Here is a 25968-nt window from a genome sequence, read left to right as displayed (position 1 = left end):
TGCACATAATTTTTGCTCAATGGGGCAGTTGTAACTATTCATGAGATGGATAGCCTGAGGGAAAAAACTGTTCCTGTGTCTGACGGTTCTGGTTCTCAGAGCTCTGAAGCATCGGCCAGAAGGCAACAGTTGAAAAATGTAGTGGGCTGGGTGAGTGTGGTCCAGAGTGATTTTTCCAGTCTTTTTCCTCACTCTGGAAGTAGAAATCATCTTCGCCGTTTTGAGCGTGTTCAGTTCAAGGTTGTTTTGACTGCACCAGACAGCCAGCTGTTTAACCTCCTTCTGTATGCAGACTCATCGTCATCTCGGATGAGGCCAATGACAGTGGTGTTGTCTGCAAACTTCAGGAGCTTGACAGAGGGGTCCTTGGTGGTGCAGTCATTGGTGTAGATGGAGAATAGTAGTGGTGAGAGCACACACCCCTGGGGGGGCACTATTGCTGATTGTACAGGTGCTGGAAGTGAATTTCCCCTGTCTCTCAAACTGCTGCCTGTCCATCAGAAAGCTGGTAATCCTCTGACAGATAGATGTGGAAACAGAGTCTGGAGTGTAGCTTGGATGATGGTGTTGAAAGCTGAACTGAAGTTCACAAAAAGGATCCTTGCATATGTCCCTGGTCTGTCCAGATGTTGCAGGATATGATGCAATACCATGTTGACTGCATCATCCACAGACCTGTTTGCTTAATAACCAAATTGAAGGGGATCTAGAAAGGGTCCAGTGATGTCCTTCAGGTGGACAAACACCAGTCTCTCGAATGATTCCATGACTACAGATGTCAGGGCAACAGGTCTGTAGTCATTAAGTCCTGTGATTTTTGGTTTCTTTGGGTCAAGAATGATGATTGAGCAGCTGAGAACTTGATGTGCTCCAGTGATGTGTTAAAGATCTGTGTGAAGATGGGGACCAGCTGTTCAGCACAGTCTTTTAGACAAGTGGATGAAATACCATCTGGGCCCTGTCCTTTCCTTGTCTTCTGTTTCCGTAAGACCCGGCACACATCATCTTCACATATCTTAAGTGCAGGTTAAGTAGCAGGAGGGGGGTTGCAGGAGGTGTTGGTGTCAGAGCGGGTGTGGGATGTGAAACTGGCTTTTTCAAATCTACATTAAAACACATTCAGGTAATCAGCCTGTTATTGATTCCCTACCGTGTTGGCGGATGGTGTCTTGTAGTTGGTAATGTCTTTCATACCACTCCACACTGATGTAGGTTCAATAGATTTTACATGTTTTCAAGCTTTTCAGAGTGGCTTCTTTAAGCCGCTCTAATATCTTTTGTCAGTGTGTTTTTGGCCTGATTATACAATATTTTTTAACCCATATAAAATTTTTAACCCAATTGTATAATCAGAGGTTCAATAGTAGGATCAGTAGTTGCATATGATAAAATACAAATTATGCAACTAAAAGGCTGCTTGTGTAACAGGTCTGAACATGAGTATCCTTGGTAGAGTCATAATATATGATATACATTATGTGTAGGTCTATCTATTTTCAATACTACTACTACTACTACTATTTCAAACTATTTATTTTTATTTTTTAAATAACATTTATGTATTAACATAGAGCTGCATACAAGTAAATATAAGCAATCTTGCAATATACAGAGTTCCGCACTAATAAATATTGTGAATTTTGGTTTGGATGAAGCTTTATTCATTCTGCATGGACAACTCTTTTTCTTTTGTCAGTTGTCTAGGTGTTCTGTAACATATTAAAAAGGTGCCAGCAATTGCTTTTTTTCCACATTCAGATGCTTTTTGTTTTAGGCTATATGGTTCAAGGCAATATCAGGTCTTAATTTTACAGAAATGTTGAAATTGAAAAGTTGCCTGTTTATGTAACAAAGGTAAAAAAAAATTTTTTCTAACAATCAACAATTCTTTTTATAAACAACAATTATATAATGATTAGATAATAACATGCATATTTCTGAATATTCATAAATATTTATGTGATCTAATCAGTCAATCATGTGGCAGCAGTGAAATGCATAAAATCATGCATATGCGTGTCAGGAGCTTTTGTTAATGTTCACATAACAAAATGTGGAAAAATGTGATATCAGTGATTTCGACTGGAATGATTTTGGTGCCAGATGGGCTGGTTTGAGTATGTCTGTAACTGCTGAGCTCCTGACACATATCTGCTTTTATGCATTGCAATGCTGCCACATGATTAGCTGATTTGATAATCACATGAATAAGTAGAGGTGTACCTAATAATGTTGTCACTGTGTGCAGTACATATACAGTGAGTATCCATATATACACAGACACAGACAAGCTTTTTTACTTCACGAGTTGGCATGTTCATATAATCTTGAGGTAACAATAAATTATTAAACTGGTTTGGCTGGCTGTCTGCAATGGAGGACCCAGAGTGCAGGACTCAACCCATGCTCCAAGATTCCCCCTGACTACATGAAGAGATAATGAATGGTAATAGATTAAATGGAAATGAACACAAAGACAATATAAAATGAAGGTGGAGATGGGGTGGAGGGGGAAGAATTGATGCTGGAGAAAGGTATGCAAGCCTTTATATGCACTAGAGATGTTTGAGAGATTAGATGAACCTGCTCCTCCTGAAATTATTATTTTCTCCGAATTTTTAACCAAGACATGTCATGAACCAAAGTTTTGAAACATGTTTATTTTTTTCCTCTTGCAATTGTCCATTCATTGGTGGTGTGTAGAGACGAGTAAAGTGGGGTGTCAGTGCAGGCTGGAAAGAGGCAGAGATAAAGCAAAGGTAAAAAGGTGTAGAGTAGAGAGACGTTGAGCTGCCCATGCTGTGGTTTAGCAAAGCAAATGGGAAAAAAAGACATACAGTAGTTAGAGGGCCTCTTCACAAGTAAAATAACTCCTCTCTCTCTCTCTCTCTCTCTCTGTCAGTGTGTGTATACCTGCATTAGTGTAGTTTTGAGCAGGACATTGATCGTCTCCCCCTTAACTGCCTTTGAAAGCATTCAGGAACTTGCTCCCATTCAGAGGTCCTTTCCAGGGCTGTTAAGCAGAGATCTACCCATGCACATACTCTCTTTAAAGCCGTGACCCAGGCTTTTAACCGCTCGCTCTGGGAGTTATTAGGCCTCACCCTTCTCCCTTAAATGCTCTGTCACCGGTGCATGGATCCTCTGCACGTGGACCCACAGCTGGAGAAGAGGAGGGGAGATCAAGCTGCCATTTGACCCCCAAGCCACACATGGATTTCCAGGAGACACAAGTGGGTGTTAATCTGGCATTAGGTGCTTTCGCACTAGTGCTTTTGGTGCCCAGCCAGGTCCATCTAAAAAGGTGGTCTTGGGTTCGCTTCACAGTTAATACAGATATAATCCATCTTCAAGCACAGAAGTGAACCACTATTGATGAAATATAATTAGCATCGCTTTAGACGCAATTAAAATAGTATTATGCATCTCTCATAGCTTCATTTCTCAAAATATATTTTTTTCAGAGAGCAGCTTGCATCTTCATATTTGTTTTTTGCAATGCACTTGTGGAAAAGCAAGTGTGTTCACCTCCTTAAAGAAATATTCCAGGTTCAATACTAGTCAACATCAATTGACAGCTGTAGTGGCATAATATTGATTACTACAAAAATTAATTGTGACTTGCCCCAATGTTGCTGTGAGGCACTTAAAATAGAAGTGAATGGGGCCAAATTTGGAAGATTTTGTTACGTTCCCGTGTTGTCTGTCCTGTGTTCTCTGTTTTCCTAGTCACGTTCTTGTCACGTTTCCTTGTGGTCTGCCCCGTGTTTTCTGTTTCACCCTCGCCAGTCACGTTCCATGTCAGTCTTCCTCGTTGTCCGTCCCGTGTTTTCTGTTTCACCGAACACGCTCCCTGTCATGTCTTCCTTGTTGTCCGCCTGTGTTTCACTGTCTCTGTTAAAACTACACTTCCCTTCTTCCTCACTCCTCATCACCACCGTCACAGCATTATTATCCGCACCTGTCGCTTATTTTGTTACCACTGTGTCTGTCTCTTTAAACCCTGTCATTTCCTCTCTCCATTGTCGTTCGTTGGCTTTGCATGTCATTCGTTGGCGTTTCATGTTCGTGGCGTTACCTGTCGTTTCTGCCCTTGCATGTTCTTGTTTCCCCGCAGTTTGCCCGCTCGCTCGAGGATCTCCCTGCTGTTCGTGTTTTCCCTGTTGTGCCACCCGTCCGAGGATTTCACTACCCATTGAGGATGTTTGCTGTCTGCACCCCTCCTGTGTTTATTCCAGTTCTTTAGTTAGCATTTTCCCATCGTGGACCTTTTGTTTGTTCCTGTCTTTATTTACTTACCTTTTGTTCTCTTCAATAAAACTGCATTTGGATCCCAACCACCTGTCTGCCTATTCCCGTTGCACACAAATCATTACAGATTTAAAGGCAGAAATTTTAAGGTTATAATTTTATAAATGCTCTTACATGGTTTATTCTATTATTTTAGCAGTAAATTTTTTTAAATCATAATGTTTATAGTCTATTTAGAGTTTGTTGACTACACCGTCATGGTAGCAAAGTTGTAAAACTGCCTATAACTTTACACAGATGAAGTTAGTAAGTGATTTTATCACACTAAAAGCATGTTAGCATGCATATTGTTTACGTCTTGTGGCTATATGTTTGAAACGGCGAGTATTTTAATGTGTACGGATTGGCCCCATTCACTTCCATTTTAAGTGCCTTACTGTAACCAAGATTTTTGCTTTTATTTTTATTTTACGAATAAAAGGGTCAAGTCAAAATTACTTTGGTGTTAATCAATATAAAGCCACAAATGCTGTTGATTGAGCTTAACTTGTATTGTATCCAGAAAATTCCCCTATGGCCCCAGTATACTTAGTAATCAATAATGAAAGCATATATATGTCAAACTCCTAATCAAACTCAAAAACATCTCCGAGTTGGCCAGATGTTGTTCGATTTGACATGATATCCAAAGAAAAAACACATGTGATGTCATTTAGAACTAAATCTGGCCAACCTGGAGGTATATTTGAGTTTGTTGCAGTGATATGAAACAGCTTGCCAACGGCAACTTTCAGGAAAACTTCATACAAGCTGTTAAACGCCTACTTACTACCATTGGTCAACATAATCGGTCTGCGTTACTGGTTGATCCACCTACTTTGGTGCCAACATCTTTTCCTTGTTCACTCAGTTGAGAGCAGTCAATATGAACACACTGGAGTGCAGAACTAACTACCTGTACATCTTATCTGTATGATCGTTTTTAGAGAGACAATTTTCAAAACCATGTCATGTGTACTCATGTGTACATGTCTACTCAATGAATCGTAATTTAACAAATATAAGCTGTATATCATGGCCACATATAGAATGTTAGCATTTGCATTAGCACCATGAATGCACAATGTAAACATGACAAATTACACATGATCTACTGCAAATACATTACTTTAAATCATTGTTAAGTGGCTTAAATAGCTTCTTTTACTGATTTCATGTGGATTTTATTTATAGAGTGATGTATTTAGTAAATGGTAACATATTTTACTGTTACAATGGTTAATGTTTCACATGTGGTCAGTTCACATTTCTAATATTTAAATGCTCCTCAAATTGCTGGCCCAAGAGGTGTGGGTTGTGTCAAAATGTTTGCAAACAGTATACCGTTGCTTGACGGTTTAAAAATTATTTGTAGCTCTAAGCAATAACGAAGAACTTCACTGTGAGTGTATTGCACCGTAGCCTTGAGTCGTTACCGAGCTACAGTGGCAAACAGTTGGCGCTAGTGGCAAACAGAGTGGTGGTGGCGTAGTGGCTAAAGCACAGGGCTGTTAATCAGAAGGTTGCTGGTTCGATCCCCACAGCCACCACCATTGCGTCCTTGAGCAAGGCATTTAACTCCAAGTTGTTCCAGGGGGATTGTCCCTGTAATAATTGCACTGTAAGTCGCTTTGGATAAAAGCGTCTGCCAAATGCATAAATGTAAATGTAAATGCTTACTGTGGTATTCATAATGATCAATGAGGGCAGGGGGAAGGGCTATAATTTAAACAAGCAATCGATCCAAGTGTGAAAACAGCCAAAGAAACACTCTGCTTGGACTTTGTAGATCTGCACTCAGACAGGAGTTTCAGAAATTCTGGTTTGAAATGGCACGAGGGTGGAGTACTTAATTTTTCAAGACAGAATGAATGTTTCATATCAGAGAGTCATGGGTACAACCTCCTCACTGCTACATAAGGTTACACAAACAAAGTTTGGGAGGAGCTTGATCATTTAATCCAACCAATCATTGCCAGAGTATGCACATATACAGTAAACAGCTGCTTAACTCTATGCTGTGACAATTCTTCCAGCATCCCTCCACCACCCCAACTCTTCCCGTCTTTTTATTAATAACTCAACAAATCCGAGGACCTATTCGAGCTCGGGTCAAGTCTCGAGCCTCGAGCCCTCCTCCAGCGAGCCAAACGTGTTTACACCTTCCTCACTTCAGGATTACAATAACATGTGACCTACAGAAAAAGACAAAGAACCACCATATGAAGTTTAAAACAACAATTTATCCTCAATGTTTCTTTCTAAAGCTCTTCTGGTGGGAGGAAGGGTGTTGACGCACAGTAACAATGCCATTTTGTTTTATGTCCTAAAGTTCCAGTCTGTTCACCCTGAAGCTATGTTTACTAATTTGCATAGAGAGCTTGGCAAATGAACAGATGAAAGATTAGCGACGGAAGAGATAATGAAAGACAGCGCCGATAAACGACAACAAACAGGGACGAAGGGCCGCTGGGACGGTCCGTTCATGTCCGTGTGGTGAGGGTGTCATCTGTTCTGTGTTTGTTAATAAAAACCTAATTAATCACACTTTCAAAGGGGAAAGGACTGTCCTCTACCCTCTTTTTTAATTTAGCCAGCCTGAAGAAGCAGCTAGCTAGCACACACCTCTGATTTGACTAACAATGAGAATTAGCATCTGTGAGTTTAGTTTTATGTTCACTCTTTCTGTTCCACTGTCAGTTTTAAGGACTCACGTGTCCATGAAGATAGGTCCCGTGTTAGGGGATGTGTGTGTGAGTGCGTGCATGCATGTGTGTGCATGTGTGTGTTTAGTTGGTTTTGAGAAGAGATGACAGTCAGTCCATTATGTCTCCTCCTGTATCACTGGGCAATAATCCACGCCCTGCACCTCCCCCTCATTAACATCAAATTACATGCAAATTTCAACAAATAAATGAGTTTTAAGTACTTGACAACCTGTCAGCCTTAGAATATTGAGCCATCCTGACGGCTAGATAAACAATCAACAATAATCACTCTATGCAAATTTGATATTTCCTACACAATTATCAAAAGAAAAACTAAAAATAACCAGACACAAAGGCAGCTGGCATTTGTTCAGGTTCTGTGCAGATATGAATGCAAATGAAAAATTCTTTAGGATGTAATTGATTCAAACGCTGCTCGCCCCTCTGCCTTTTTTATTGTTCTTTTCTTTTTTCTCTCTCGTGTGTTTTTTCCTTACACACACACATGCACACGCACACACACACACACTTTCTCTTTATCTCTGCGGCTTCAATACACTGGGATAATGGCCAGTGTAGATGAGTGAATAAGCGAGGAAAGAAAAAAAAGGGCAGGCAAGAAGGATGAGAGACCCTTTAGTGCTTCTCTCATTTCATCTTTCAGGCAGTGAGTGATTGGAGGGGCAATAATATGTGCTTATTAACTGCTTTTGAAATGAATATGGAGCAACGCAGGCAGAGTGAGTGTGTTCACAGCCCACACCGCAGCACTGAAGATCACAGCCTCTTTGCCTCCAGTTAGAACTGATAACAATAAATCTGGTTGTTTAGGGACAAAAATGCAGACCAGCATTTCCCAGCATGAGCCCAGGACTGTGAACCTCAAGTCCTCTGTGACGTGCAGATGAAAAAACAACAACAACAACAAAAAAACTTGGATTGTATTATCATGACATAGAGGAAGTGGGAGTGACCTCTGTGCCCAGATCATAACATCCATTAGTGTGTGTTAAACGCTGATCTTCAGCTGCTGGTGTTTCTCTCTTCTTTATTTATCTCTGACACCCCAGTGCACCATTATGTCACATCTAGCTCTCTTTCTCTCACTCTCTCAATCTGCAGATTACATGTTTAAGACCTTATGGCCTTTAAACAGACATGTGTAAATAACAAACGTGGTAGACCGATGTCCAATGTTTTAAGCACTTTTCTTTAACCCTCTGGAGCATGAATTATTAAATCAGAAAGAAAAAAAAAATCTTAAGATTATAAGTGGTGCATCATGAGGCAAGCCTCACTGTCACCAGTGCTCATTCTTGGGGATTTGAATAAACCCTTAACCCAAAGTATTATACTTTTGAGCATTACTCATCCTGCTTCGTTGGTGCTATGGATCTGAATGATACCTAAAATGGCATGGCTTGTTGATAGGTGTGCTATTACTCTTCTAAGTGATCAGATATAGGATAAAACAGACAACAAATCTCATGGTCTTACACCGAAGGAGTGGCCTGAGCCATACCTATGGACCAAATTATCATGCAGACATGGGGGTGAGCTCTTTTTACTTGAGCCAGTAAGCCACAACCCAGAACACACTAGCAACCACCTAGCGACAGCCTAACAACCATCCAGGGCACCTTAGAAACTGCATAGCAACGTCTTGGCAATAACACACACCTCCCTAGCTGGTTTGTGACTTAGTGTGTCGTTGTCTTCTTCAGCACATCGTGGCACCTTTTAGTGGCCACCTTCAGCATATCGCGGCCCACTTTGTCGTATCGCAGCCCCGTTTCACCAGGAAAAGTCCTGGTTCTCCCGATGGCCAGTCCGCCTCTGAGTGCGATTAATTATGTCAAATAATCGGACCCTGTGACAACAGGATGGATTAACAAACTCAACTGTCAATTTATGTTCAATGATATCGGAATCTCCATCCACTTGCATTTTAAGGACCTACTGAGCTGAGATATTTTAATATTTTTCTTCAAATGTGTTCTGCGGATGAAAGTCAGTCATACACACCTGGGATATCTTTAGGGTGAGCAAATAATGAGAGAATTTTCATTTTTGGGTGAACAATCCCTTTAAGGTGCTCTAGGGTCAATGGTTCATACTGGTCCAAAAAAAGCTAAATAACCATGGCACTCTTAGAGAATGAGTAGGAATGTTAATGCTTAATCAATATTCGATTAATTGTCATACATTTTTTGATCGATTAAGCTTATCGATCATCAGTTAATTAATTTCAGAACAAATGCGTTCAGTAATCATGCCAGCAGACTTTGATCAGGCTGTCTATGCAGTCATCTGCCACTAGAGGGCGCACTGCCGCTTGCACGCTCCATGGCCGTATCACAGAAGAAGAACCACACAGCAGATAATCAATGTAATCAGTAGCTGTGTCTCATTTCGAAGGCTGGGTCTTCTGGAGGTCGCAATTGTCAGCTGCATACATCATCGAGGCTGTCTCGTTTCAGAAAAGCGAGGACACTCAGAATGCAGCCTTCGAATGCGACCTTATCGGAGGATGCATGAGGTGTATCCTTTGTGGGTACTCACAACCCACAATTCTTTGCTTCAACGGAAATGAACATAATTTGTCTGAATAAATCACACCAATTTGCCTGAAAATATGATGTTCAAATTTCAGGTTGAAGTACCTCAGCTGATGCATGCAGAGTATATGATATGTTCAGTATAATTATAGTAATATATAATAACAATAAAGTATTATAGACTAAAAGTACACCTGTAAAATCTATTTTCTTTTCCATCAACATTTTTATAACTCTCCTAAAATGTACCTCACATTATCTTCCAAAGGGACTTTGTTCCCTTCTCACTCAGAGCGCTCACGCTTGTTAAAGAGTGCCGTGCTGTCATAGCAACCACGATAAGTTCTGTTTCCGTTTGTCCTATGAAGGCTGTCTCTTTTAAATGAGACTTGTTTAAAGGAGGATGCTCGGTATACTGCAGCCTTCAATGGACTCGTCCTAGCTCGCACGCAGCCTTCGAAACAAGACACAGCTAATGTTGGAGCATTAGTTATAGTCTGTGAAAGTACAACATGACAACAAGCACTATAGATCCGCAGGTCACCTTGTTTCATACCAAACTACATTACATCAGTGATCACCGGGAAAGCATGAAGGCACATTTTTACATTTACACATTTGGCAGATGCTTTTATCCAAAGCGACTTACAGTGCACTTATTACAGGGACAATCCCCCCGGAGCAACCTGGAGTTAAGTGTCTTACTCAAGGACACAATGGTGGTGGCTGTGGGGATCGAACCAGCAACCTTCTGATTATAATAGTATACAATAAGAGGGCCATTTATTAAGTAAACTTAGTCCATTTTGATTTCATGGTTTCAGAATCACTGACATTAATTTAGTGATAAATGCATTTGTGAGCTTGTAGTTGTAAAGTTATCTAAGCTTAGTGTAGTGGTCTTTTTCTGTCTCTCTCACTTACTCTCTGGCTGCTGTATTTACACATCACACCTCCATCAACACCTCTTCCTTGCACCTGAAAACTCTTCATCACTGCCTGCTCTCCTCCTCCTCACACCTCCACCTGTCGCACCCTCAATCTCTTTTTTTATTTGTATTCCTCCCTCACACCTAGCAGAACTCACTCCATCACTCTACACTCCACACTGGGTTCAAACGATTTTTTAAAGACATGGGAAGCAGAGACCATCACTGTGGCAATGCAGCATACTTAAAGGCCCATACATAAACATGCTGGAGTAATACTTTTAAACGAGCAAGCATGGAAAGCAGAACACACGCGGGATGAGCAGGAATGAGGAAAGAGCGAGAGAGAGAGAGAGATATGAGATAGAGGCATATGAGGGGTATTATCAATCATGGGCTGCTCTATTAATTCCATCAAGGCCTTGGCGCCTGCTGACATTATGACATGCCATGGGCCAGGCAGCGTCCCTGAGGTGGCTACATCATGCACAGCTTTTGAAATGCTAATGGCAGCATAACCTTAAACACTGTGGCGAATTATCTCCTTGCCTTCAAGTCGAGCACCCCTTTACCTTCTCTCCTCTCCCCTTCTACCCCTGTCCTCTCCCCCGGCTGCCTGACCCCACCTTAAAGAAGAGTGTGATAAAGGACAGGGAATATACAGTAGAGAAAAGACAACAGAAGAAAAGGAGAGAGGTTGCCCCTACATATGATTCTGATGGTGGACAGTGTGTGATGGTGTGTGTGTGTTTGTGTATATGTGTGAGGAGAGTGGTTTCACATATAGTCTGTTTAAATTAACCAAAACCAGGTCTGTTAAAGTGAACTAAAAAGGTAGCCAGCTGACAATGACCTCAATGCTTTTTTGTGTTCACAATGTAAGTGGACTTGAAAGAGGACCCAGTTTCTGTTTTGGTCCTCTTTGCATTGATGTGATCTCAGACCCTTTGTTGTTCACACCACACCTCCTTAAGAACTCAGACCCCATGGCAGTCAGGATTATGACATTTAGCTAACAGTAAATTTGGTGGGCCGACGCACTTTGGGGCGTTCAGGGGCGGACTGGCCATCGGGAGAACCGAGTGGGCTGGTGGGTCGGCCGCGAACAGGCCGAACCACGTTATGCAGAACGGATCACAAAACGGCGCTGCGATATGCAGTAAAGGACAGTGAACCTTTGAGCTAGTTGTTATGTAAACTCCCGGGCCGATTTCTCTTCCCAGACCAGCCCTGTCACCAACCTCCACATAAGGCACGTGCATGAAAACTATTCATGCACTCTTCAGATGCTGCTTGAGTCCTGCTGATCAGCGGTTCATATGGAGTGCTCCGGTAATACAAGAGAGGAAAATGAGACACAGTGCGGTCGTAGTCATGGTATTTCTATATTTAAAAAGTAAAATGTGATTGAATTTAATTCACAAGTTCGTGGTTAGATCTAATAAGCTCAAGCCACCTTTTAGGGGGGTCTGCGATCACTTGGGTTGTTCAGATGTACACATTATATCGCTCTGAGGCCATTTGGAGTGCTCAAACAAGCTAGCTGAGATGACGGCATTAATGAAGATGTCTCAAGGACATGTCCACACTCTGGAGGTGGGTTGCCACTCCCTCTGGTCACTTGCCTGTCTGTAATTATTTCTGACTCATGAAGGTGACTGTGGGGGATATACACACAGACACACACACTGACACATGCACATATATATTGTGAGGCTCACAAGACCTGAGTGCAGATGTAACTCACCTTAAAGCTACACTATATGGATACACTACTGAGGAATCCTTTACGTGAGTTTTGATTTGGCACTGGTCTTCTGTGCAAAAGAATCTCATGGTTTAAGGACTCTGAAATCATGAGTCAATGTGCTATTTTCATGTTAATAATATGTTATTCATTTAAACATTTATTACTGACATATAACTTAACTTGAGGAAGATAAACAACACAATTATATTTTAAAATTATTTTTGTAAGTGTTTTATCCCCTACACAACACATATTAATGTCTGTATTTTACTACACCTATCAATACAGGAGGTGAAACTCTTGAAATGGCTGAAATGCATTCAATTTCAAGACAATGCATTTTTATATTACAATATACAACAGTTAGTTCCCGTCCTTGAATCTGATTGGACGAGAGATGTTCCTGGAGTACTGATGGTCTTACACCATCAGCACTCGGACGCTTCACTGTGTGTGTATCACTCCGCTTGTGTTTGTGCCGTTCTAAACTAAAGTGTAAGAGCAGTGCATATGTGTTAAGAGCTGTCTGTCTCTTTACCTTTAATTTTGTGACATTATATATTTTAGCCAGCAGGTGGTGGCAAAAGACCATTTATGTGTGATAGTGAGTCAGTGTTTTCATTCATCAGCACTACTGATTGCTCGGATTACTACTACACTACTAAAGCTAGGAAAAAGCTTTAATTGGCTTTAAACAAACAACTTAAGCATTATGGCTCATCACAGCCAAAAGACGCAACAGACTGAATAATTACACAAATGCAAGGCATTTACCTCTTACCGGAGTTTCCACATTGGAGAGAAAATTCTGTTCAAATTGGTGGAGGATATTGTGACTTCTATTGTGAAAGACTCTTGTGCACCGGCTATACCACCGCTCGTATAGGACGAATTTGACCAAAATTACATTATCTCCAGAAAGCTGACTAACACACTAAAGCATCTCTGCTTAGGAGTGGCAACAGGTGATAGCACTCTCTCTCTCTCTCTCTCTCTCTCTCTCTCACACACACACTCTTGTTTATCCAAAGACTTGTTAGAAACAGCAAAAGCCGTGATACTATTTCTGAAGTGAACTTTTTGAATTACTAACGGAGGTTTGGACGCATAATTTGTTTTGAACCAGCAACGGCAGATTCTGATTCGTGACGTAATAAAGTATTTCCATGCACAAATGTGTTTTTATTATCGTACTCGTTTTTTCCAAAAAAAATGTAAATGTACTTGTTCATTGATCTGTTGTATATAAGCAATATCACACTCGCAATTGTGCTATATGACCCTATATCAGCACTGATGTGATTACCTACAACACTCGAATCACAGCAGTGCTGATGTAGGGCCATATCGCACTCTTGCTCATGTGATATTACTTAAATATACTGCCTAAGTGGGCAATGCAAGTAAACCGTAATACTACAAAAGTAGATCTATGCACTGTACACAGTAAGCCTATAATATAAAACCACAAAACAATGGTTCAATAATGACGAAACATGCTTTATTGAACATGAAAATAGCACGCAGAAATATGCAATATAACAATTAAAAATTTTTTTTTTTTTATTTCTTTGAAAGTAAAGTTATAATAGAGAGATGTCAACATGCTAAACAAATTAATATACATTAATGTGCTATGAAATTGGTACATTATAAACAACTTGAGATGGGCATGCATTTATGGGAATTACCTTGTACCTATGCTGGATTTTAGATCTGTTTAAACTGATAAAAGGAAAAAATGGTAAGTGTCTGCACACTGATTTATTACTCCACAAATACTTTATTGGCTTACACTTGCTTGCAACATTTAGACCATTAGTTCAGGCAAAAAATAAATGAATAAATCTGTTTTTTTTTCTGTTATAATAACAATGGAAACTGATAACATCTTTTAAAACACCTTGTGACTGAGGTTAAAAACAGCGGCACACACGCAAATGTTGGGAATCTCAAAACTCCAGCAATGTTATAAAATACTCAGAAATCCTGAATATTAGTCAATATGTTACAGTAACTTCACTGGAAAAACTAAACTTATAAACACACTGTGATCAGTACACATATGAGTAATAATCTATTCATTAAAGCATGACAACCTATTTCAACAACCCTCTCAGAAAACATATCTAAGCATTATAGCTGGTAAAAAAAACCTTTAAAACAGTTAGAAACACTTAAAATCCAAAAGCAGAATGATTTCTTGCCACTGCTTAACAGCTGTTGCACTCGCTTCCTGCTTACCCGACACTCACGCGAGTCGTGCCACAGTCTGATCTTCTTTCTGAGCTTATGAGCATGACGTAAACATACAAGGGCGAATGACGTATGCCCGAGATTTCGCACCAAATCCGTCCCGACAGCTTTATACTTTTTATGTACTCAATCATTAACTTTTGTTAATTGTTACCCAAAAAATCTTACAAAGTGCAGCTTTAAGTGAACCCATTTTGAAGATAATACATGTGCAGATTTGCCTATGAAAGAATTGATTTGCTTGAATTTTGAAAGCACAACGCACTTCATTCATGAAACACTTACAGAAGGCTTCACTCACACGGTTTGGTGTGAATCTGTTGATGTCAAAATTAGAAGTGAGCACTAGTGTTGCTTCTCCAATTTTGCATTATTGTCAAAGGTCTTGCTATAGAAACAAAATAGAAAACTATAGAAGTGACTATTTGTAAAAAGTACCTTCCACACAGCGCAGCTATAGGCACAAATTAAAGTCAAAGTGCCACCTCAAGTGCTGCTGCAGAGGCGTGATGTGAATGGATGGTGTGGATGAGTGTTTTCCATCAGGACAGCCAGATTCGATTTTACATTTTGTCCCACATGTACCTGTCTTGTTTCCTGTCTCCACTCTTAATATTTCCTGTAATATTAAATATAATAATACAAAAGAAATTCATAAAGGTTGATTTCCTCGCAGTGGTTTGGTCAAGGTGAAGGTCGAGGTTATAAACTTCAGCTTCTCTAACTTTAAAAAATAACAACATATATTAATTCTGAAACTTGGGAAAAAAGCCCAAAGTGTCTTCTTTCAAAAGATACTACAACTGTGTCCATAGTTTAAGTTCAGGTATGTCATTTTCATGGTTTCTTTTCAAAAAGGGGGCGTGTATCAAGCGGTTAATATAGTAACCATGTTTAATTGTGTGGTTAGTGTTTCTATGACCATGGTTACTGCAATAAAAGCATGGTTAATTTTTGTAAGATATGTTTAGGGAAGGAGGTATTGCCCCAAGTGAAGGAGTTCAAGTACCTCGGGTCTTGTTCACGAGTGAGGGGACAATGGAGCGGGAGGTTGGCCGGAGAATCGGGGCAGCGGGGCGGTATTGCATTGGCTCTATCGCACCGTTGTCACGAAAAGAGAGCTGAGCCGGAAGGCAAAGCTCTCGATCTACCGGTCAATTTTTGTTCCTACCCTCACCTATGGTCATGAAGGCTGGGTCATGACCGAAAGAACTAGGTCACGAGTACAAGCGGACAAAATGGGCTTCCTCAGAAGGGTGGCAGGCTTCTCCCTTAGAGATAGGGTGAGGAGCTCAGTCATCCGTGAGGAACTCGGAGTAGAGCCGCTGCTCCTTTGCGTCGAAAGGAGTCAGTTGAGGTGGTTTGGGCATCTGGTAAGGATGCCACCTGTGCGCCTCCCTAGAGAGGTGTTTCAGGCACATCCAGCTGGGAGGAGGCCTCGGGGAAGACCCAGGATTAGGTGGCGAGATTACATCTCCACACTGGCCTGGGAACGCCTCGGGGTCCCCCAGTCAGAGCTGGTTAATGTGGCACGGGATAGGGAAGTTGGGGGCCCCCTGCTGGAGCAGCTGCCCCGCGACCGGAATAACTTCGGATAAGTGGTTGAAGATGGATGGATGGATGTTTAGGGGTGGGGGTTGATGTAGGGTATCTGTGGGACTCTAAATAAACACAATAAACACACTGCAGTGATGCTGATTTACTGTATATTAGTATATAATGACATCTTTTTCTGATCAGATCTGATTATTTTTATATATTAGAAAATGAATTTGCTGCTATACAATACTAAAGGCTATAAGCCTACACAGGTGAGCATTTATCATTTAAAGATTCTTTATTCTTATAAAAAAAATTATTATAATAATAATATAAAAACTGGATAAAATAAGAATGAATTAAATAAATAAATAATAATACAATTATTATTATTATTATTAATAATAACAATAAAAGCATTGGCAAACAACATATTTGTGTAATCGTGTATTTATTGGATCCATGTTTCATCTGTCAAAGCGTTTCTTACTGTTTTCTTTTAAGCTGTGGAAACATGCTGTAAGCTCCCATGGGGAACTTCCTCAATGACGTCACATCCACCTTTTCATTCATAACTCTGCTCGTATAAATGTAACACATCAAAAGAGGGTGTTTTTCTGCTGCACAAACGTTCCTCAGATTACATCATTAAATGTTTTCCATATTAATAGACTAATTATTAAATGAAGAATATGACAATAATATTCAAAGTAATCTCTTCAGTAATTGAAAAATTACTTTTTCCTTTTGTGTAGTTGTATTCTGATTCTTACGCCGAATTACTGATATGTATTTTAAATATGTAACAGCGTTGTATTCCGTTACTTCCCAACATTCCCCTCAAATGTTTAATGCTTTTCTATAGGCTAATGCAAATAAGTGTTTGCAGGCAATGAAGTATGTGAGTGTGGCATTTAAGTCTAGAGAAAATGGCTAGATTTGTGTCGTAAGTGGCTGTTGGTGTGATCACAGACAGATGGAACTGATTGCAAAATCCAAAAAGCAATACTTTTTCCAATATGTCATAACTCAGAACCCCTATCTCTGATTGCAAACCAATCACAAAGGCATCTAATTTCACAAACCTTCTTTCTCAGTACCTCAGCGAAGCTAAAACTATGGCATTGTCTGTTGAGAAAACAATCCCAAAACAAGCCACCTCAGAGCTGAAAACCCATCCCAGGAGAACATTCATCTTCAACTCTGTCTCAAGTCCAGATTTCTGTTTTGATTGCTGAATGTGACAATACATACTCTTTAAGTGATTTCCATCTCCCTCTCTTACTCTCGCTCTGTCATACTCTCTGTGTTTACGGCCACTTGGAGGAATGGTTGTGATTATCATCATCAGTGGAGATGCAAAGCCGTGTAGTGACAAGCAATCTGTCTCTGAGCAGCCTCTCATATGAATCCTGCATCCATGTTGACGGAACGTGTCGTGCCACCAGTGCAAGCGAGCCCACTAGAGGCATAATAGCATTTCAAGTGTTTCTGCCACTCAAGCCGAATTCGCCCACAGAAGAACGTCAACAGCAAGCAGCTGCATGCCAGACAAGCATGTAAATGCAGCGGGAAAAATTGCAACAGTCTAAGCACAGCTAACTACTCTTCGAATGAAAGAGATATGACCTAGTCTAGCCTTTTTACTGATGTGGGCTATGCAGATAATATACACAGACTACCTTTTTTGTAAAGTCTTAGTAAAGTCCCTGTGATGTAAAAAATGGCTGGTCATATAACTTGACTCATGGATGTACAAAGCAAAGTATAGCATTGTATAAATCTATTATTTCCAAAGACTTCTAAGCTTGTGTAGTAAAGACTAGATTTTTTTCATATAGAGGCACACAGGAGATTTGTGAAGGGTGCAGCTGTGTGCATTGTTCTGAACTTGGTAAAGTACAGACTTTTTGGGGGAGATCCCTGGCCAGCGTAATTAGCTGCCAAGACTCAGAATGTCATGGAAACCAGCTGCTTTTGATCCGTATGTCTCTTGCAGTATCTCTGGTCCGTGGCCACACTCTCAGCAGCCCTTGTTAGGGCTTAGAACCGTTAATCCAGCACTACAATCCTCTGCCATCCTGATCCTGACGCATGGATGAAAAATTTACACATTCTCACCTTGTTCTCTGAGCCTTTCCCCTCTCTCTCTCTCTCTCTCTCTCTCTCTCTCTCTCTCTCTCTCTCTCCCTCCTCTCTTTGTCTCTTGCCTTCCTTGTGATGATTATTTTAAAAGTGTGGAGAGATGGTTTTTGTGTTTGCTTCGCCTGCTTAACCAGAACAAAGCACCTGGAGAACTGGGAGAGATCAGAGTCCTTCTTCAAAGTTCCCCTCACCTGGGTGAGAACCTGCAGAGGCACTCTCATTTTAGTCAGTAGTGTGGGTTCATCTTTTAATCTGACTACTGATATTACTACAGCTGGCATCAAGACAGCACTGTTATTGCATAATTATTACTCTTACCTCAATGCTGACATTATACTAGAGTACTATGACTGTAGGCATCATTCAACAGAATTACTACTGATACAATATCTGATAGTGTAAAGTTGCTCATGTGTGACATGTTATAAAGCTATGCTCAATCCACCACCAGTAACATTGAGGGGGTAATTCACCATGTACTGCACCCAGTAAAAGTGCTGGGAGCATCACCGCACTACTGTGACACCTGAATCATCTCTTTAACCTGCTGAAAGTGTGCTTGACTACACTGCACATCTGCATATATGCTAGTGTATAACTAAGGATGTGCACGGTAACCATTTGTAATACTGGGATAACCGCAAGTGTTTATGAACGGCCATAGGGTCAAGGGCCTTGCTCAAGGGCCCAACAGTGGTGTCTTGGCAGTGTTGGCGCTTGAACCTCCAACCTTCTGGTCAGTAACCCAGAGCCTTAACCGCTGAGCCACCACTGCCTTATGTAAGTATTATAATGTATTATAATTGTGGTTAAACTTATTTATGAGAAGTTACAACATATTATAAGTGCATTATGAGACATTACTAATGCACTACTATGCATTATAAATATGGGATTCATAGAAAGTGTTACCAAGGCAATTTACATAGAAAAGAGGCATGCTTGTGAGCAAAGGAATGCAAATTACTTCATTTAAATCCTCAAGATGCAGCATTATTTCAACATTGATTGTGGTTAAACTAAAAGAGGATTATTTACAGGAATAAATCAAATGTAGGAAATTTTTTGGGGAATGGCATCAGGACACGACCCAGGGCAGAATCAGGCATGCATATCCCACACAAGCACCATGGCTCAATGCACCTGGAGCATATGGTAACTGCTAAGTCTTCGACTGCAGGAGCATCTTGATAACATCATAGCACACGGCCACAGCTAAATAATTGCCAGCATCAAGCAACAATTAAAATAATAATAATTATCTCAAATGTTGGCCCACATTGCTATTATACCATCATACACAAACTGTTGCTACACTTATTCCACCCTAAGATTCTATGGTCTACAATAAAGACTGACCTTATTGTACCTGATGAATCACTGGTCACAACAGTGCAGTTTGCTTCTGTGGAGAATCGTACCTTGACTGCTTTGTGGCTTACTTCTAATATTTCATTCACAAGCTCATGTTCTCATTTCAAGAGCCGTCTTTGATGTGTGCAGCTGACACTAGGCTAGCTCTGCATGCTGTACGTGTGTGAGATTGTTAAAAGAAGAGTCTTTGCTATATTAAACGATTACCATCCCACATCATGCATGAAGTATCCCTCACTCTATACTGACAATGATTTATACTAACAAGGAAAGAGAAGTGATCTTAAAAGGCTTTAAATATAGTATTACTCCAAAGTTTGCCTGATTAAATCTGCTTGAGAAACTGAGAATGATTTTCAGGGTGCTTTCACACTAGCACTGTTGGTGCGCACCCGGGTTCGAAAGACATCAATGTTCGGTTTGTTTGGGTGACATGAACCCACGAACTGCACACGAGTCCACTTGAAAAGGTGGTCAAGAGTACGGCTAATATGAACTTCGGTACGGTTCGCTGCTGATATGAATGCAACCGTCCCAAATAGTGGAAATTAACCTCTATTGATGACGTACATTTTGCGTCTTTGTGTAATGGGAGCTGGCTGGTACGTGATATGGTAAACCTCACTCTCCTGACCTCAAGAGGCGCACTAGCAACTGAAGCTAGAGGCTGTCACATTTAGCCTCCTTATTAGCATGCCCAACTCCCCATCAGTTCAGAGCGGGTCAAGCAGGACCGGTTACATTTGCAGGCTCCCATACGCAATTATTATGGTGTGATGCATTTCTCATACCTTCTTATGTCCAAATAAATCACCTTCAGTGAGCAGCTCATATTCTTAACACCTCTTGCGATGCATCCTTGGGCTAGCGGCAGACAAATGCTAATATTCTTCTCATCATTGCATATTCAATGCATCCGTGGCAGACAAACACAGCTGTCATTCTGAGCATGTAAAGTTGTGGTGGGAAATCCAGAGAGATGAATACTCTAATAACACATTGATGCTGATGTCTTCTTGAGTTGTTACCTAGTTACAGTGGTAAACAGCTGCCGCTTGTGCTCATGTTACTGATGAAATTGAACCACAGTTCGGACCCCAAAAAATATTATGTGAACAGTGACCGGCAGGGGGATGGGGAGGGAAACTAACTTGGCTTCGGTCCAAGCAAATGGACCAAGTGTAAAAGCACCTTCAGAAGCAGTTCAGATGTTTTATGCAAGACAAAATGCCTTTGCTAATCTATAAATACCACCGGGGTCACCACTAATCTGTGTAATTAACAAACAATTAAAACCGCCTCAGGTGACTTAAACAGTAATGCAAACATTAATTTTTCTCTTTTCTATCTTTGTTAATGACCAACAGTACAAGCTATCAAAAACAATTGTTGGATACACTTGGAAGGTGTGGATAGAGCTATCTCTCATACTTGCTTCCTTGGACAAGCAGCCGGCATCAAATTAAAAGCAGACGCATCTGAGAAACAACGTGTGCACTTATGTGAATGTATGTTGTGTGGCTACTGTCGCCTTTCTCTTGAAGAAACCATTTCAACTCGTCACATCAATAGAAAACTCTGCCGAGCGGAGCGGAACAGCTACGCCTGATAAATAATTTCTTCACAGAGGCAATCGCCTGTACTCATATGTCTGTCTGACCCCCGTTCCTCTCTGCCTATATCACGAGGAGAGGAAATCTAAAAGTGTATTAGCTTTAGAACATTGTTGATACGTTTGTGCGAGGGCAATGCACTAATGAGCCATGCAGAAAGACAGCGGCTACCCTTCAGAGAATTCTCTTTGTTTCTGGGGGGGTTTGAGAGTCAGTTAATGATATATGAATGTAAGTATATCAGTACGATATGGAGCTTTTTTTCCATATCAGAGAAAATGAGCCTTGTGAGGGCATGCGCATAGCTGAACTAGGCATCAGAATGGAGGGCAGCTTTTTGCATCGCCCACATCCATCTTCATGACTGCACTCATGAATTGGAGCGTCTTCATTTTGCTCATACACTGAATGGTCGAAAACGTGAATTCAACAGGCCTTTAAGGTCAGTTACTGCAGTACACACCGAGGGATTGAGTGTCTGTTTTAGCCTAAATGCCCATGACATTTTCAGCATTAAAGATATAGCACATATTAAAAGCCAATACCATCCCAATTAGAACTCATTGTAAGTAAACTGAGGTGGTCTCAGATAACCAGTGCATTCCGAGGGGAAGCCCATACCGGTTCATTCACCACTGCCCTTCAACTCTATGGGAAGTTGAATTTCTTCGTCTCCAGTTTCCACTAAACATTGTCCTCCAGGGCCGAAGAACCTCCCGGCGTCATCAGCTGCCCTGTCCAAATGCAATCAGCAGTGAACACAGCAATCTTTCTCCCATTAAACAATCGTCCTCCCAGACAGGAGATAGGTCCGATTCTGCATCTTACTCCATCACAGGCCTCTGAGGACCACTGCCCTATTGGCCCGCAGTAACGTTAGGAGGCTCTCGCTTACTGAGAGCCTCAAAGTGAAAAACAATGCCTACTTTGTTCTGACAGCAAGCTCTCAGCAGGGAAAATATTTAAAGGCTAGTTAATTAGGGAGAAAGTTAGAGGTAAGTCTATCCTCAGATGTGAATACAGCACAAATAGAGGGAATTAAAGGAGCTTGCCTGAGCGTTACCTGTTTTGATGCACTATTAAACACCCCTTTTTCTACACACACACACACACACACACACACACACACACACACACACACACACACACACACACACACACACACACACACAGTTGTGTTTCCATGTTTTATGGGGACTTTCCATAGACATAATGGTTTTTATACTGTACAAACTTTATATTCTATCCCCTAAACCTAAACCTACCCCTAAACCTAACCCTCACAGAAAACATTCTGCATTTTTACATTTTCAAAAAACATAATTTAGTATGATTTATAAGCTGTTTTCCTCATGGGGACTGACAAAATGTCCCCACAAGGTCAAACATTTCGGGTTTTACTATCCTTATGGGGACATTTGGTCCCCACAAGGTGATAAATACACGCTCACACACACACACACACACACACACACACACACACACACACACACACACACACTCACACAAACACACACATTGTAATTGTCATGTGTTATATTATAGCTTTGATGACTTTATTATTATTCTAAGTTGCTGAAAATAAGGATATAAAGAACGAGTAAGTGTGTCCAATCTTTCAACTGGTTGTGTAAATAAACACAGAATCAGTGTATATAGTGTTTACTTAATATTTATATCATTATAGAAAGGGTTTTCCTTTGTGAATGAGGTGTAATCATTCTTCATTTTTTTCCACCTTGACATATGTACAAATACACAGCCTGACCCGGGCTAGGAAAAGGAGACACAAGGTTATGGCATTTCATTCTTTGAAAACTCATACATAAATAAACCCTTAAGCTATGGATAACACCAACACACTTAGCTCTCCTTTCTCTCTCTCTCTCTTTCTCTTTTTCTCAGTTCGGAAGAAAGTGCCGTTTAGCCCAAACCTAAGTGAAAGGTATAAATTCCCTTTGTGACAAATTGCCCCCTCCCATTTTCAGCACTGCTCAATTATTAATAGATAAACATAGGGCAAGTCGTTTCTTATGGGTTGTCAGCAGACATATTGCAGGCGGGGATCTCTCAGGCCCTGAGAACACAGACTGGAGCTGACAGTATAAAGGCAGAGGAACGGTTTAAGGTCAAACACACTCAGAGCTCCTGAGAGAGGGGGAGACAGGGAGGGCGAGAGCAAAGAAATGTCAAGAGAGGATGAGAGGGAAAGGGGAAGGAGACAGCAAGATGCCATGGATAATACTCATCATTTGCCTGAGCTGAAGGTGGATGTTTGTGAATGTTTGTGGTTTAGTTTGAGTTTGGGGATAACTGTATGCGATAGAACTGTCGGAATTTTGTGAGGGGAAGTTTTTTATGAATCCTGCGGTGAAGTACTCTAGGGGTGACAAATGTGATATTATCTGGGAATTGAGTTGAAATAAGAATATTCACAGTGTACGGCTGCAGAGTGGAATTGAGAGAGGGAGGTGATGATAGATAAACAAGAAAAATGCAAAGTTTTGTAAAACATTTTAAGGTGCCATTTCCTGCACCTTTGTAGGATCCCCCCCCAAATAAAAGAAGGTTTCTTGCACCAAAACAGTCACAATTAAATTTTACATTTCCATTTTCCACCATCTCAGACCCTAAATTCTAAATTTGTATGTTTTATTAGATTTTTTAATTTACTGTTTTTGTTAACTGATGTTTCATATTGGTATTTTATATGTATGTATTTATTTTATTCCAAGATGGTACTACTATGACTACTACTAGTACTAATACTACTACTACTACAAAAAAATATTGTATCGATTACACCAATACAATTGATTATCATATCCTAACCCCATCTCTACAATTTCAAGTCAAGTCAAGTGGTTTTTATTGTCGTTTCAACCATATACAGTTAGTACAGTACACAGCAAAATGAGACAACGTTCCTCCAGGACCATGGTGCTACATAAAAACAACAAAGGACCAACACAGGACCACATGAGACAACACAACGAAATAAAATACCTATATAAAAAACCTATATATACCTATTGTAACGATCACCCTGTCTTGTCTCACTGTTGCCCTCTTGTTTTCCATCTTGTCACTTTTGCACTTCTTAGTTTTCACTTTAGTCCCTTATGTAATTCCATAGTCCTTGTTAGCGTTCGTGTTCACTGTTCATTGTTTACACCTGCCCTTGTTAATTTGCCTTTGGTTTCTGTTAATCACCTTGTTATCTTGTTTGAGTTCTGTTCGTTCATTGGCCACCCATCCCATGTTTGTGTATTTATACCCCGTGTCTTTGTTCTGTCTTTGTCGATCGTTGTTTGATGTTAGCCTGATGTGTGCTTCTCTCCCTTGTTCCCTGTTTGTCTCTACCGTGGTTACCTAACTAGTTTATGTTTCTTTTCCCCATCGTGGGTTGTTCTTTTGTTCATTTTGTGTTTTCTGATTAAATAAACTCAAACTGCGTTTGGATCCGCATCTCCTCGTCAGCCTCGTTATTCAAACGTTACACCTATATAAAGTGCACATGCAAACATGTGCAAAAAGTACGGGACATTACAACAAATTACTGACAATGAACAGGACAATAGACAGTGCAGCGCCAACCAGTACTCAGTAGTGCAAAAAGATGACAGTTTCTAAAAATGTAAACATAACATACTATGAGATAGTGTTCTATGCACATAGCAGTTATTGAGGTAGCAGACAGTTATAAAGTGACAGTAATTAAAGTGCAACTCAGGACATGTGTGTGTGTGTGTGTGTGTCAAACCAGTCTCTGAGTATTGAGGAGTCTGATGGCTTGGGGGAAGAAGCTGTTACACAGTCTGGCCGTGAGGGCCCGAATGCTTCGGTACCTCTTGCCAGACGGGAGGAGGGTAAAGAGTTTGTGTGAGGGGTGTGTGGGGTCGTCCACAATGCTGGTTGCTTTGCGGATACAGTGTTTTTTGTAAATGTCTTTGATGGAGGGAAGAGAGACCCCAATGATCTTCTCAGCTGTCCTCACTATCCTCTGCAGGGCTTTGCGGTCCGAAACGGTGCAAGTCCCAAACCAGGCAGTGATGCAGCTGCTCAGGATGCTCTCAATAGTCCCTCTATAGAATGAAGTGAGGATGGGGGTTGGGAGATGTGCTTTCCTCAGCCGTCGAAGAAAGTAGAGACGCTGCTGGGCTTTCTTGGTGATAGAGCTGGTGTTGAAGGACCAGGTGAGGTTCTCCGCCAAGTGAACACCAAGGAATTTGGTGCTTTTGACGATCTCCACAGAGGAGCCGTCTATGTTACTATAAATTACTAATTTATCTATGTAATAACTATTATATAAATAAATATGTTCATCTTCAGTTCATCATTAGAACTACATCTGAGAGTTAAAGTTGCTGTAAGCATTTTATATACAGATGGTATATATGTACCAATGGTGTGGCAGGGCGGAGGGCGGCGCAGGGTAGTGGCGCTGCACACCTGGCCCCTAATCAGGCTAATCAAGCCTCCGAGAGGTATAAAGGCCGAACGAGGGCGGCAGTGCGAGAGAAAGATTTACGGACAGCTGTCCGACACCTTTGTGTGTCTGTCTTTTTGTTGAAGTTCCTTATTAAAATATCATTTATATTCTCAAGCCGATTCTCGCCTCCTGTCCATGAATCCCTTTACACTGGTGGCGAAACACAGGAAGGAGGAGGGATGCGCTGTAGTGGAGTTCTCGCCGCTACCACCCCCCGAAAGGAGCAGTCATGGCCATCCGCCAGAGGACGGAGGAGGCCGGCCGCCTGGAAGCTGAGGAATGGCTGCCGACTACGAGGGGAGGAGGGGCTCCCA

The sequence above is a fragment of the Xyrauchen texanus genome, chromosome 13 (assembly GCF_025860055.1).
Source record: "Xyrauchen texanus isolate HMW12.3.18 chromosome 13, RBS_HiC_50CHRs, whole genome shotgun sequence".
Taxonomy (NCBI): domain Eukaryota; kingdom Metazoa; phylum Chordata; class Actinopteri; order Cypriniformes; family Catostomidae; genus Xyrauchen; species Xyrauchen texanus.
This window is presented reverse-complemented; position numbering follows the sequence as displayed.